Source organism: Ascaphus truei, unplaced genomic scaffold, assembly GCF_040206685.1.
Source record: "Ascaphus truei isolate aAscTru1 unplaced genomic scaffold, aAscTru1.hap1 HAP1_SCAFFOLD_964, whole genome shotgun sequence".
NCBI lineage: Eukaryota > Metazoa > Chordata > Amphibia > Anura > Ascaphidae > Ascaphus > Ascaphus truei.
The window spans coordinates 54,154-69,616 of NW_027457303.1; positions in this window are offsets into that span (position 1 = coordinate 54,154).

A 15,463-nucleotide genomic window follows, 5' to 3' on the forward strand; every position below is an offset into this window, starting at 1 on the left:
TTGTTACCTGAGGGTGGAGAATCATCAAACTGGAGTGGTTTGTAAGGGTTATGTCTACACCTACAAACAACGCAGATACTTCATTTGATAGACTGGTCGTCGCCCCTGATTTAATTATGGGGCTATCCATAGAGTCCCAGTACATATGGGCTAATTAGCTGGGGGCAAGGGTTAATCTGTGTCTCCACGTTAGGGATTGGATACAGATAATTGTTCACCAATAGTCTGTATTCAATGTTAAGAATAGGGTTACACAGGTATACAAACTGTGTCAACCCTACAGTTTTTGAGTTCTTCTTCTGATACCATCTTGAATGTCACCGGATTGCTGGAGAATTGCTATCTGATACTTCTCCATTCTCCAACCCTAAGTAAGTGGTACCTTCTTGTCTGTTAATTGTGCTATATTGCTGTGTTCACCTTTGTAACAGGGGAGTAATCCCTGTTCAAGTAATGTGCCTTTAATCTAGCAGTGTGGTGGTTAACTAATAAACACCACCTGCCTGATTTAGATTGCTTACAAAAGCCTGCCTGTTGAGACAGGAAGGGTGTCTCCTTAGCTCATACCTGAGCTGAACTTGGGAGAGAGAGCAGAGATTGTCTTTGACTCTCACAACAGTCTTGAGCCCTGCCAGAAGAAACAGCAGAGCTGCTTACAAGACACAGGGAAAACTTTTAAACCTGAATGCTGACACACCCTGATGGAAGGGAGCTGAACCAGAGAAGAGTTTCCCTCCATGGAACACATAAGAATTTCATTCTTAAGAGACTTCTTATATCTGCTTATTTCATGCTATATGTTTTGGGGCTGGGAGACATGCTTAACTAAGGGAGTTGTGGATTGAATGGTATTTCACTAGAAATACTCCCAGGTGAATAGAAGCTTTGTTTCCCCCTTGTTTGGATGGTTTCCTAATGTTAAGGAAAAGGCACAATAAAGCCTCGTTATAATTTCACCTTATAAAGTCTCCAATTGTGTACCTCTGTGAACGTCCGTCCACAACCTTATTTAAGGAATAAATTATATTTTATTATATCTAAGCCTCGTTCAGTTCAACCCAGGTATTTGGTGTTCATTATACCTTGTCATAAGCTACCATGACAGGGAGACCCCCAGCAGACTGGGAGGGATACCCCTAGCAGACAGAGAGGGAGACCCCTAGCAGACAGGGAGGGAGACCCCTAGCAGGTAGGGAGGGAGACCCCTAGCAGACAGGGAGGGAGACCCCTAGCAGACAGGGAGGGAGACCCCCTAGCAGACAGGGAGGGAGACCCCTAGCAGACAGGGAGGGAGACCCCCTAGCAGACAGGGAGGGAGACCCCTAGCAGACAGGGAGGGAGAACCCTAGCAGACAGAGCCTGCAGAGAGTTACAGAGGTGTTGCTGTGACGGAGAAACTGCAGTGTCCGATCCAGTGCTGGTCTCAGGCCTGAAAACCAGTCCTGTAGGCACGGGGCAAAGAAAGAGTACAGGGGAAATCTCTGCAAGTCGGTCCCTGCGACAAGTTAGGCAGGGTATCCCCCAGTGTCCCCAGTTGGGTATAGGTCCCTGCGACTAGTTAGGCAGGGTACCCCCCAGTTTCCCCAGTTGGGTATAGGTCCCGCGACTAGTTAGGCAGGGTATCCCCCAGTGTACCCAGTTGGGTATAGGTCCCTGTGACTAGTTAGGCAGGGTATCCCCCAGTTTCCCCAGTTGGGTATAGGTCCCCTTGACTAGTTAGGCAGGGTATCCCCCAGTTTCCCCAGTTGGGTATGTGTGATGTTTGTGTGTTTTGTATAGTTGTGGATATGTTTTTCCAATAAATTAATTTGATAAACTCTCGTGTTCTGTCTGGTGATATTGATCCCGGGTATTAGTCCTGGTCTCCCGTGTCTGTCTTGGCGATATGGATCCTGGGTATTAGTCCTGGTCTCCCGTGTTCTGTCTGGTGATATTGATCCCTGGTATTAGTCCTGGTCTCCCATATTCTGTCTGGCGATATTGATCCCGGGTATTAGCCCTGGTCTCCGTGTTCTTTCTGGCGATATTGATCCCGGGTATTAGTCCTGGTCTCCTGTGTCTGTCTGGCGATATTGATCCCGGGTATTAGTCCTGGTCTCCCGTGTTCTGTCTGGCGATATTGATCCCAGGTGTTAGTCCTGGTCTCCGTGTCTGTCTGGCGATATTGATCCCGGGTATTAGCCCTGGTCTCCCATGTTCTGTCTGGCGATATTGATCCCGGGTATTAGTCCTGGTCTCCGTGTCTGTCTGGCGATATTGATCCCGGGTATTAGTCCTGGTCTCCCGTGTCTGTCTGGCGATATTGATCCCGGGTATTAGCCCTGGTCTCCGTGTTCTGTCTGGCGATATTAATCCCGGGTATTTGTCCTGGTCTCCCGTGTTCTGTCTGGCGATATTGATCCCGGGTATTAGTCCTCGTCTCCCGTGTCTGTCGGGCGATATTTATCCCGGGTATTAGTCCTGGTCTCCCGTGTCTGTCTTGGCAATATGGATCCTGGGTATTAGTCCTGGTCTCCCGTGTTCTGTCTGGTGATATTGATCCCTGGTATTAGTCCTGGTCTCCCATGTTCTGTCTGGCGATATTGATCCCTGGTATTAGTCCTGGTCTCCCATGTTCTGTCTGGCGATATTGATCCCGGGTATTAGTCCTGGTCTCCCGTGTCTGTCTGGCGATATTGATCCCGGGTATTAGTCCTGGTCTCTCGTGTTCTGCCTGGCGATATTGATCCCTGGTATTAGTCCTCGTCTCCCGTGTCTGTCGGGCGATATTGATCCCGGGTATTAGTCCTGGCCTCCCGTGTTCTGTCTGGCGATTTTGATCCCTGGTATTAGTCCTGGTCTCCCGTGTCTGTCTGGCGATATTGATCCCGGGTATTAGTCCTGGTCTCCCGTGTCTGTCTGGCGATATTGATCCCGGGTATCAGTCCTGGTCTCCCGTGTTCTGTCTGGCGATATTGATCCCGGGTATCAGTCCTGGTCTCCCGTGTCTGTCTGGCGATATTGGTCCCGGGTATTAGTCCTGGTCTCCCGTGTCTGTCTGGCGATATTGATCCCGGGTATTTGTCCTGGTCTCTCGTGTTCTGCCTGGCGATATTGATCCCTGGTATTAGTCCTCGTCTCCCGTGTCTGTCGGGCGATATTGATCCCGGGTATTAGTCCTGGTCTCCCGTGTCTGTCTGGCGATTTTGATCCCTGGTATTAGTCCTGGTCTCCCGTGTCTGTCTGGCGATATTGATCCCTGGTATTAGTCCTGGTCTCCCGTGTCTGTCTGGCGATATTGATCCCGGGTATTAGTCCTGGTCTCCCGTGTCTGTCTGGCGATATTGATCCCGGGTATCAGTCCTGGTCTCCCGTGTTCTGTCTGGCGATATTGATCCCGGGTATCAGTCCTGGTCTCCCGTGTCTGTCTGGCGATATTGGTCCCGGGTATTAGTCCTGGTCTCCCGTGGTCTGTCTGGCGATATTGATCCCTGGTATTAGCCCTGGTCTCCCGTGTTCTGTCTGGCGATACTGATCCCGGGTATTAGTCCTGGTCTCCCGTGTTCTGTCTGGCGATATTGATCCCGGGTATTAGTCCTGGTCTCCCGTGTTCTGTCTGGCGATATTGATCCCGGGTATTAGTCCTGGTCTCCCGTGTTCTGTCTGGCGATATTGATCCCGGGTATCAGTCCTGGTCTCCCGTGTTCTGTCTGGCGATATTGATCCCGGGTATTAGTCCTGGTCTCCCGTGTTCTGTCGGGCGATATTGATCCCGGGTATTAGTCCTGGTCTCCCGTGTTCTGTCTGGCGATATTGATCCCGGGTATTAGTCCCGGTCTCCCGTGTTCTGTCTGGCGATTTTGATCCCTGGTATTAGTCCTGGTCTCCCGTGTCTGTCTGGCGATATTGATCCCGGGTATTAGTGCTGGTCTCCCGTGTTCTGTCTGGCGATATTGATCCCGGGTATTATTCCTGGTCTCCCGTGTCTGTCTGGCGATTTTGATCCCTGGTATTAGTCCTGGTCTCCCGTGTCTGTCTGGCGATATTGGTCCCGGGTATTAGTCCTGGTCTCCCGTGTCTGTCTGGCGATATTGATCCCGTGTATTAGTCCTGGTCTCCCGTGTTCTGTCTGGCGATATTGATCCCGGGTATTAGTCCCGGTCTCCCGTGTTCTGTCTGGCGATTTTGATCCCTGGTATTAGTCCTGGTCTCCCGTGTTCTGTCTGGCGATATTGGTCCCGGGTATTAGTCCTGGTCTCCCGTGTCTGTCTGGCGATATTGATCCCGGGTATTAGTCCTGGTCTCCCGTGTTCTGTCTGGCGATATTGATCCCGGGTATTATTCCTGGTCTCCCGTGTCTGTCTGGCGATTTTGATCCCGGGTATCAGTCCTGGTCTCCCGTGTTCTGTCTGGCGATATTGATCCCGGGTATTAGTCCTGGTCTCCCGTGTTCTGTCTGGCGATATTGGTCCCGGGTATTAGTCCTGGTCTCCCGTGTCTGTCTGGCGATATTGATCCCGGGTATTAGTCCTTTTCTCCCGTGTCTGTCTGGCGATATTGATCCCGGGTATTAGTCCTTTTCTCCCGTGTCTGTCTGGCGATATTGATCCCGGGTATTAGTCCTGGTCTCCCGTGTTCTGTCTGGCGATATTGATCCCGGGTATTAGTCCTGGTCTCCCGTGTTCTGTCTGGCGATATTGATCCCTGGTATTAGACCTGGTCTCCCGTGTTCTGTCTGGCGATATTGATCCCGGGTACTAGTCCTGGTCTCCCGTGTCTGTCTGGCGATATTGATCCCGGGTATTAGTCCTGGTCTCCCGTGTTCTGTCTGGTGATACTGATCCCGGGTACTAGTCCTGGTCTCCCGTGTTCTGTCTGGCGATTTTGATCCCTGGTATTAGTCCTGGTCTCCCGTGTTCTGTCTGGCGATATTGATCCCTGGTATTAGTCCTGGTCTCCCCTGTCTGTCTGGCGATATTGATCCCGGGTATTAGTCCCGGTCTCCCGTGTTCTGTCTGGCGATATTGATCCCTGGTATTAGTCCTGGTCTCCCCTGTCTGTCTGGCGATATTGATCCCGGGTATTAGTCCTGGTCTCCCGTGTCTGTCTGGCGATATTGGTCCCGGGTATTAGTCCCGGTCTCCCGTGTTCTGTCTGGCGATATTGATCCCGGGTATTAGTCCTGGTCTCCCGTGTTCTGTCTGGCGATATTGGTCCCGGGTATTAGTCCTGGTCTCCCGTGTCTGTCTGGCGATATTGATCCCGGGTATTAGTCCTTTTCTCCCGTGTCTGTCTGGCGATATTGATCCCGGGTATTAGTCCTTTTCTCCCGTGTCTGCCTGGCGATATTGATCCCTGGTACTAGTCCTGGTCTCCCGTGTCTGTCTGGCGATATTGATCCCGGGTATTAGTCCTGGTCTCCCGTGTTCTGTCTGGCGATATTGATCCCGGGTACTAGTCCTGGTCTCCCGTGTCTGTCTGGCGATATTGATCCCGGGTATTAGTCCTGGTCTCCCGTGTTCTGTCTGGTGATACTGATCCCGGGTACTAGTCCTGGTCTCCCGTGTTCTGTCTGGCGATATTGGTCCCGGGTATTAGTCCTTTTCTCCCGTGTCTGTCTGGCGATATTGGTCCCGGGTATTAGTCCTGGTCTCCCGTGTCTGTCTGGCGATATTGATCCCGGGTATTAGTCCTGGTCTCCCGTGTCTGTCTGGCGATATTGATCCCGGGTATTAGTCCTGGTCTCCCGTGTCTGTCTGGCGATATTGATCCCGGGTATCAGTCCTGGTCTCCCGTGTTCTGTCTGGCGATATTGGTCCCGGGTATTAGTCCTGGTCTCCCGTGTCTGTCTGGCGATATTGATCCCGGGTATTAGTCCTGGTCTCCCGTGTCTGTCTGGCGATATTGATCCCGGGTATTAGTCCTGGTCTCCCGTGTCTGTCTGGCGATATTGATCCCTGGTATTAGTCCTGGTCTCCCGTGTTCTGCCTGGCGATATTGATCCCGGGTATCAGTCCTGGTCTCCCGTGTCTGTCTGGCGATATTGATCCCGGGTATTAGTCCTGGTCTCCCGTGTTCTGTCTGGCGATATTGATCCCTGGTATTAGTCCTGGTCTCCCGTGTCTGTCGGGCGATATTGGTCCCGGGTATTAGTCCTGGTCTCCCCTGTCTGTCTGGCGATATTGATCCCGGGTATTAGTCCTGGTCTCCCGTGTTCTCTCTGGCGATATTGATCCCGGGTATTAGTCCTGGTCTCCCGTGTCTGTCGGGCGATATTGGTCCCGGGTATTAGTCCTGGTCTCCCCTGTCTGTCTGGCGATATTGATCCCGGGTATTAGTCCCGGTCTCCCGTGTCTGTCTGGCGATACTGATCCCGGGTATTAGTCCCGGTCTCCCGTGTCTGTCTGGCGATATTGATCCCTGGTATTAGCCCTGGTCTCCCGTGTTCTGTCTGGCGATACTGATCCCGGGTATTAGTCCTGGTCTCCCGTGTTCTGTCTGGCGATACTGATCCCGGGTATTAGTCCTGGCCTCCCGTGTTCTGTCTGGCGATACTGATCCCGGGTATTAGTCCTGGCCTCCCGTGTTCTGTCTGGCGATATTGATCCCTGGTATTAGTCCTTTTCTCCCGTGTCTGTCTGGCGATATTGGTCCCGGGTATTAGTGCTGGTCTCCCGTGTCTGTCTGGCGATATTGGTCCCGGGTATTAGTCCTGGTCTCCCGTGTCTGTCTGGCGATACTGATCCCGGGTACTAGTCCTGGTCTCCCGTGTCTGTCTGGCGATATTGATCCCTGGTATTAGCCCTGGTCTCCCGTGTTCTGTCTGGCGATACTGATCCCGGGTATTAGTCCTTTTCTCCCGTGTCTGTCTGGCGATATTGATCCCGGGTATTAGTCCTGGTCTCCCGTGTCTGTCTGGCGATATTGGTCCCGGGTATTAGTCCTGGTCTCCCATGTTCTGTCTGGCGATACTGATCCCTGGTATTAGTCCTGGTCTCCCCTGTCTGTCTGGCGATATTGATCCCGGGTATTAGTCCTTTTCTCCCGTGTCTGTCTGGCGATATTGATCCCTGGTATTAGTCCCTTTCTCCCGTGTTCTGTCTGGCGATATTGATCCCGGGTATTAGTCCTGGTCTCCCGTGTCTGTCTGGCGATATTGATCCCGGGTATTAGTCCTTTTCTCCCGTGTCTGTCTGGCGATATTGATCCCGGGTATTAGTCCTGGTCTCCCGTGTCTGTCTGGCGATATTGGTCCCGGGTATTAGTGCTGGTCTCCCATGTTCTGTCTGGCGATATTGATCCCGGGTATTAGTCCTGGTCTCCCGTGTCTGTCTGGCGATACTGATCCCTGGTATTAGTCCTGGTCTCCCCTGTCTGTCTGGCGATATTGATCCCGGGTATTAGTCCTGGTCTCCCGTGTTCTGTTTGGCGATATTGATCCCGGGTATTAGTCCTGGTCTCCCGTGTCTGTCTGGCGATACTGATCCCTGGTATTAGTCCTGGTCTCCCCTGTCTGTCTGGCGATATTGATCCCGGGTATTAGCCCTGGTCTCCCGTGTTCTGTCTGGCGATATTGGTCCCGGGTATTAGTCCTGGTCTCCCGTGTCTGTCTGGCGATATTGGTCCCGGGTATTAGTCCTGGTCTCCCGTGTCTGTCTGGCGATATTGGTCCCGGGTATTAGTCCTGGTCTCCGTGACAGGCAGCTTTACCCTTTGGCGTTTTTCTGGCAGTTGATTGATTTAAACTGTCAGGATCTGTAACTTGCAGACAGGCTCTCAAGGCCTACACCCCCGCTGCAGCCTGCTGCCTCTCCTACTTCCATCTCAACCGCACAGCCACCGACCCCTGGGTCTAAGGCCATCCCGGCTCCCCTGCAGGAGCTCACCTGCAGCCCGTCCTGGGGGAGTTATAGGGAGAGGTTATATGGGGTAATATGATTAGGTATAGGGAGGGGTTATATGGGGTAATAGGATGAGTTATAGGGAGGGGTTATATGGGGTAATAGGAGGAACTCTTTTTATTGAACAAAAATTCCAACATTACATTCCATAGAAAAACATTTCAAACAAAAAACTGCACATTATGTACAAACTTATATTATATCAATATTACTGCACCGACACACTTTATTCGAGCAAATACCCGGTATGTACCTGGCAGATACCTGGAATGCGCCGCTCCTCACCTCTGACAAGCCCCGTTGCATTTGCCTTCCAAGCCTGGGTTCATGCCTGGCTGATGGGCGGCTGATCTGTTAAATGATGATGATTAGGATTTAATAGGCTGCAATGCTTCGCGTGTCTAACAGATGGCATAAATTCATGAATTGTAATGCAGTATATATATATATACTGTGCAGTATTGCAGCCAGCGGGAATAAAATGCTTCAATCCCTGCCTGAAAAACAACTCAATGCACTCGGGCAGAAAACAGTCACAAACCTCAATACACCCGGGTATACCCGAATTCGTGGGACTAGCCAAGCTCGAATAAAGTGTGTCGCCAGTGTAACTCAGCATTTGTGCCAATCTTTCTCCTCAACAGCAACTTCACATTCCTTTTATACACATTTTAATTGAAACTAAATAAGAGCCTTAACTATAGCATCAATAGCTGCTACCTTTAAAGGATTAATTAATGAACAAACATTTTAAGCCACACCCACCCCGCCACCCCCCCAAAAAAACCACACCGTATTATTTTTTCTTTTTCCCCACATTATCCCCCAATGACCCAAACCTCTTAGTGGTCACTGAAGATGGGATCATGTCCGAATCTGTCTCTCTGGAAACATCCATATTATGTTCCTCTTCGGATAAGGAAAGTTCCTCTACATCGTTGGAGTCCTCAGCTCTTGACCCCCAATCCTTCCTCAGAGCAGAAAAACGGTTCTTTATAGTTACCTGAGGAATTTTACCAGCGGGACCTGCAGGACGTCGAAGAGTCCCTCCAAGTTTTTTTACCATGCTCTTCTTCCTTTTCTTTTTCCCTTGTGCCCAAAGCTGCTCACTTTCTTTTTCTTTATTATTATTTTCCCTCACTTGGGTTTCCATCATAGTAGGATCATCTGATTCCCCAGATTGTTCCCCTGCTGGGAGTAGATTTGAGGAGGTTCCTTCTAAGGGGTCTTCTGACATTTCCTGGGCCCTGTTTACACTCTCAATAATTGTTTCTTCTGTAAATGTATCTGGGCAAACTGCATCCACAGGCGGTCAAGAACAAGCTGAACCAGACCAACCCAATCTGCAGGCGGATCCAGACATATTCTGTCTGCAACTTTCAGGGCTCGGTCGTAAAGTGCTTCATTGTCTTCGATGTCCACTTCCTGCTCCCATACTTTTGAAATATTATGCCAGGCTTCTGCTCAATTCGTATATGAATGTCCAAATTTATCGCATAAATTACAGCTGATGTTTGTACAACTTGCCCTCTCGTGGCCCAAGGAGTGGCACAAGTTGCATTTTTGAACATCATAAGACATGCTTAAATGTCTGGCTGAAACACATCTATGGCACAAGGTTGGCTGACCATAGTAAAAACAATTTCCTTTTTCTCTTCCTATGAAGAAGGAGTTGGGCAAATGCTTTGTAACATTGCCATGTCGCCAAAGTCTGACTTGCACTTTCCAACCTCCAATCCAAATTTCTTCTGCGTCCATAATCCTTGTAGGTGGAGCCAGTACTTCGCATTGTCTGCCAAGCCATATAAAAATATCTGATATTGGGACTGATTCGTGTCTGAAGAGAATTGTCACCGACTTTGCTTCCGGTTTGGACACAGGAATAGCTGCAAAGGACTTCCATAATTCTGAATTTTTAAGACTCTCATATTTTGTCCAGAAATAGTCCAGAGCCTGAGGTCTCTTAAAGCTGACATCGTATTTGCATGAACCTGGAACATGGATAAGGGCATAAATGTCATCTGCACTGAAGCCCAAAGATTCTTTCAATAGATGTTTTCCTACAAAAATCCTGTCAGGCTTCATCTCCTCACTGCCTTTATACTTCAACCTTACCACATTCCTCCTTTTTAAAGGTTGTGCATTTCTGGTCACAGCACTCACAAAGGATCTCCCACTCCAGGCTGAAGGGGGTGCTGTGTGAACTGGGGTTACCTTAATGCCATTACTTTGCTTTACCCCATCTTCTAATTGGGTCACTCTATTATCAGAAACTGTTTGGATAGAAGTAGCACTTTCAGTCTCCACAACCTTAATTTCACTCCCAGGCATTACAGGGTTAATGCTGTCTCCATTGCTGCTAATTACCACCTGCTGTTATCCTCTCTCAGAGTTCTGAATCCCAGGACCAGCTAATAAGCAGGGGTGTGGTTCTGTAAGTCCAGGTGAGCATGGGTTCTCTGGCTCACTGCTCTCAGGCACAAACTCCATTTCCAGCTGATCTCCTCTCAGAGTTTCTAGGTTCTTGCTTTGCTGCTCTCCAGATTTCTTTGTAATTTCTTTAACTTCTCCCAGCGTGGGAGTCTGAGATAACCCAACATCACAGGTGTCTGCTGCTTTCTTTGCATGCAATGGTCTTTTAATCAGATCTTCTGCCGCTTCTGCTATTAACCCCTGGGATTCTGGAAGCTCTGGAACAGATCCTTGCTCACAGTCTGACACACCCTGAGGTGAGTCCCCTTCCCTGAAGTCTTTGGACCCTATTACAGGGCTGTTACCTTCTCCTGTGGAAACCTTTAGCTTCCGGTCCTTTGCTTTCTTTTTTTTTGCAGCTTTACCCTTTGGGGTTTTCTTGGCAGTTGGTGGAATTAAACTGTCAGGATCTGAATCAGAATTTTCCTGGGATAAGTTCTCTGTTTTATCTTTAGACACTGCAGACTTGTTCTGGGATCTAGTTTCTCTCCCACTTCTTGTAGGCGTCACCAAACTTATCTTTTCTTGTGAGCATTTAATGGGGTTTTGGCTTCCGTTTCCACAATATGAATCTGCGCCTTGTTCTGCACTTTGCTCTGCACTCTGCTCAGCATTTTGCTCTGCGCCCTGCTCTGCACCCTGCTTGGCACTTTGCTCTGCACCCTGCTCAGCATTTTCCTCTGCGCCCGCTCTGCACCCTGTTCGGCACTTTGCTCTGCACCCTGCTCAGCATTTTGCTCTGTGCCCTGCTCTGCACCCTGCTTGGCACTTTGCTCAGCACTGTGGGTTAGCATTTCAATAGTTTTTAAAAGGGAACGTTTCTGTCTGACTGGAACCCCTGTTATTTTAGCAATCTCAACCTCCAACCGGGTTAATTCAACATGCAGATGATTTATTTGCTTCTTGCGCGTGTCTACCTCACGACCACGAAATCTCTTTAATTTAATATTTTCTATTTCCAATTCTTCTACCTTCCTGTTATACTTCTTCAATAAAGCTTGTTTCTCTTCTTTCTTAAGCAGATTCTGTTCTGCCCCTTCCTTTCTCTCCAAACTCTCCTGTACCTTGCAATCAGCCTCACCAAGGCCTACACCCCCGCTGCAGCCTGCGGCCTCTCCTACTTCCATCTCCAACTCACAGCCACCAACCCCTGGGTGTAAGGCCATCCTGGCTCCCCTGCAGGAGCTCACCTGCAGCCCATCCTGGAGGAGTTATAGGGAGGGGTAATAGGATTAGGTATAGGGAGCGGCTATATGGGGTAATAGGATTAGGTATAGGGAGTGGTTATATGGGGTAATAGGAGGAGTTATAGGGAGGGGTTATATGGGGTAATAGGAGGAGTTATAGGGAGAGGTTATATGGGGTAATAGGAGGAGTTATAGGGAGAGGTTATATGGGGTAATAGGAGGAGTTATAGGGAGCGGTTATATGGGGTAATAGGAGGAGTTATAGGGAGGGGTTACATGGGGTAATAGGAGTTATAGGGAGGGGTTATATGGGGTAATAGGAGGAGTTATAGGGAGAGGTTATATGGGGTAATAGGAGGAGTTATAGGGAGCGGTTATATGGGGTAATAGGAGGAGTTATAGGGAGGGGTTACATGGGGTAATAGGAGTTATAGGGAGGGGTTATATGGGGTAATAGGATTAGGTATAGGGAGCAGATATATAGGGATATAAGAGGAGTTCTAGGGAGCAGTTATATGGAGTAATAGGAGGAGTTATGTGGGGTAATGGGAGGGGTTATATGGGGTAATAGGATTAGGTAAAGAGAGCGGATATATGGGGTAATAGGACTAGGTATAGGGAGCGGATATATGGGGTAATAGAATCAAGTATAGACAGCGGTTATATAGGGTAATGGGAGCGGTTATATGGGGTAATAGGATTAGATATAGAGAGCGGTTGTATGGGGTAATGGGAGCGGTTATATGGGGTAATAGGATTAGGTATAGGGAGCGGTTATATGGGGTAATAGGATTAGGTATAGGGAGCGGTTATATGGGGTAATAGGATTAGGTATGGGGAGCGGTTATATGGGGTAATAGGAGGAGTTATAGGGAGCGGTTATATGGGGTAATAGGATTAGGTATAGGGAGAGGTTATATGGGTAATAGGATTAGGTATAGGGAGCGGTTATATGGGGTAATAGGAGGAGTTATAGGGAGCGGTTATATGGGGTAATAGGATTAGGTATAGGGAGAGGTTATATGGGTAATAGGATTAGGTATAGGGAGCGGTTATATGGGGTAATAGGATTAGGTATAGGGAGCGGTTATATGGGGTAATAGGATTAGGTATAGGGAGCGGTTATATGGGTAATAGGATTAGGTATAGGGAGAGGTTATATGGGGTAATAGGATTAGGTATAGGGAGCGGTTATATGGGGTAATAGGATTAGGTATAGGGAGCGGTTATATGGGGTAATAGGATTAGGTATAGGGAGCGGTTATATGGGGTAATAGGATTAGGTATAGGGAGCGGTTATATGGGGTAATAGGATTAGGTATAGGGAGCGGTTATATGGGGTAATAGGATCAGGTTATAGGGAGCGGTTATATGGGGTAATAGGATTAGGTATAGGGAGCGGTTATATGGGGTAATAGGATTAGGTATAGGGAGCGGTTATATGGGGTAATAGGATTAGGTATAGGGAGCGGTTATATGGGTAATAGGATTATGTATAGGGAGAGGTTATATGGGGTAATAGGATTAGGTATAGGGAGCGGTTATATGGGGTAATAGGATTAGGTATAGGGAGCGGTTATATGGGGTAATAGGAGGAGTTATAGGGAGCGGATATATGGGGTAATAGGAGGAGTTATAGGGAGCGGTTATATGGGGTAATAGGAGGAGTTATAGGGAGCGGTTATATGGGGTAATAGGATTAGGTATAGGGACCGGTTATATGGGTAATAGGATTAGGTATAGGGACCGGTTATATGGGGTAATAGGATTAGGTATAGGGAGCGGTTATATGGGTAATAGGATTAGGTATAGGGAGAGGTTATATGGGGTAATAGGATTAGGTATAGGGAGCGGTTATATGGGGTAATAGGATTAGGTATAGGGAGCGGTTATATGGGGTAATAGGAGGAGTTATAGGGAGCGGTTATATGGGGTAATAGGAGGAGTTATAGGGAGCGGTTATATGGGGTAATAGGAGGAGTTATAGGGAGAGGTTATATGGGGTAATAGGAGGAGTTATAGGGAGAGGTTATATGGGGCAATAGGAGGAGTTGTAAGGAGGGGTTATATGGGGTAATATGAGTTATAGGGAGGGGTTAAATGGGGTAATAAAAGTTATAGGGAGCGGTTACATGGGGTAAGAGGAGGAGTTATGTGGGGTAATGGGAGGAGTTATAAGGGGTAATAGGATTAGGTATAGGGAGCGGTTATATGGGGTAATAGGATTAGGTATAGGGAGCAGATATATAGGGATATAAGAGGAGTTCTAGGGAGCAGTTATATGGAGTAATAGGAGGAGTTATGTGGGGTAATGGGAGGGGTTATATGGGGTAATAGGATTAGGTAAAGAGAGCGGATATATGGGGTAATAGGACTAGGTATAGGGAGCGGATATATGGGGTAATAGAATCAAGTATAGACAGCGGTTATATAGGGTAATGGGAGCGGTTATATGGGGTAATAGGATTAGATATAGAGAGCGGTTGTATGGGGTAATGGGAGCGGTTATATGGGGTAATAGGATTAGGTATAGGGAGCGGTTATATGGGGTAATAGGATTAGGTATAGGGAGCGGTTATATGGGGTAATAGGATTAGGTATGGGGAGCGGTTATATGGGGTAATAGGAGGAGTTATAGGGAGCGGTTATATGGGGTAATAGGATTAGGTATAGGGAGAGGTTATATGGGTAATAGGATTAGGTATAGGGAGCGGTTATATGGGGTAATAGGAGGAGTTATAGGGAGCGGTTATATGGGGTAATAGGATTAGGTATAGGGAGAGGTTATATGGGTAATAGGATTAGGTATAGGGAGCGGTTATATGGGGTAATAGGATTAGGTATAGGGAGCGGTTATATGGGGTAATAGGATTAGGTATAGGGAGCGGTTATATGGGTAATAGGATTAGGTATAGGGAGAGGTTATATGGGGTAATAGGATTAGGTATAGGGAGCGGTTATATGGGGTAATAGGATTAGGTATAGGGAGCGGTTATATGGGGTAATAGGATTAGGTATAGGGAGCGGTTATATGGGGTAATAGGATTAGGTATAGGGAGCGGTTATATGGGGTAATAGGATTAGGTATAGGGAGCGGTTATATGGGGTAATAGGATCAGGTTATAGGGAGCGGTTATATGGGGTAATAGGATTAGGTATAGGGAGCGGTTATATGGGGTAATAGGATTAGGTATAGGGAGCGGTTATATGGGGTAATAGGATTAGGTATAGGGAGCGGTTATATGGGTAATAGGATTATGTATAGGGAGAGGTTATATGGGGTAATAGGATTAGGTATAGGGAGCGGTTATATGGGGTAATAGGATTAGGTATAGGGAGCGGTTATATGGGGTAATAGGAGGAGTTATAGGGAGCGGTTATATGGGGTAATAGGAGGAGTTATAGGGAGCGGTTATATGGGGTAATAGGATTAGGTATAGGGACCGGTTATATGGGTAATAGGATTAGGTATAGGGACCGGTTATATGGGGTAATAGGATTAGGTATAGGGAGCGGTTATATGGGTAATAGGATTAGGTATAGGGAGAGGTTATATGGGGTAATAGGATTAGGTATAGGGAGCGGTTATATGGGGTAATAGGATTAGGTATAGGGAGCGGTTATATGGGGTAATAGGAGGAGTTATAGGGAGCGGTTATATGGGGTAATAGGAGGAGTTATAGGGAGCGGTTATATGGGGTAATAGGAGGAGTTATAGGGAGAGGTTATATGGGGTAATAGGAGGAGTTATAGGGAGAGGTTATATGGGGCAATAGGAGGAGTTGTAAGGAGGGGTTATATGGGGTAATATGAGTTATAGGGAGGGGTTAAATGGGGTAATAAAAGTTATAGGGAGCGGTTACATGGGGTAAGAGGAGGAGTTATGTGGGGTAATGGGAGGAGTTATAAGGGGTAATAGGATTA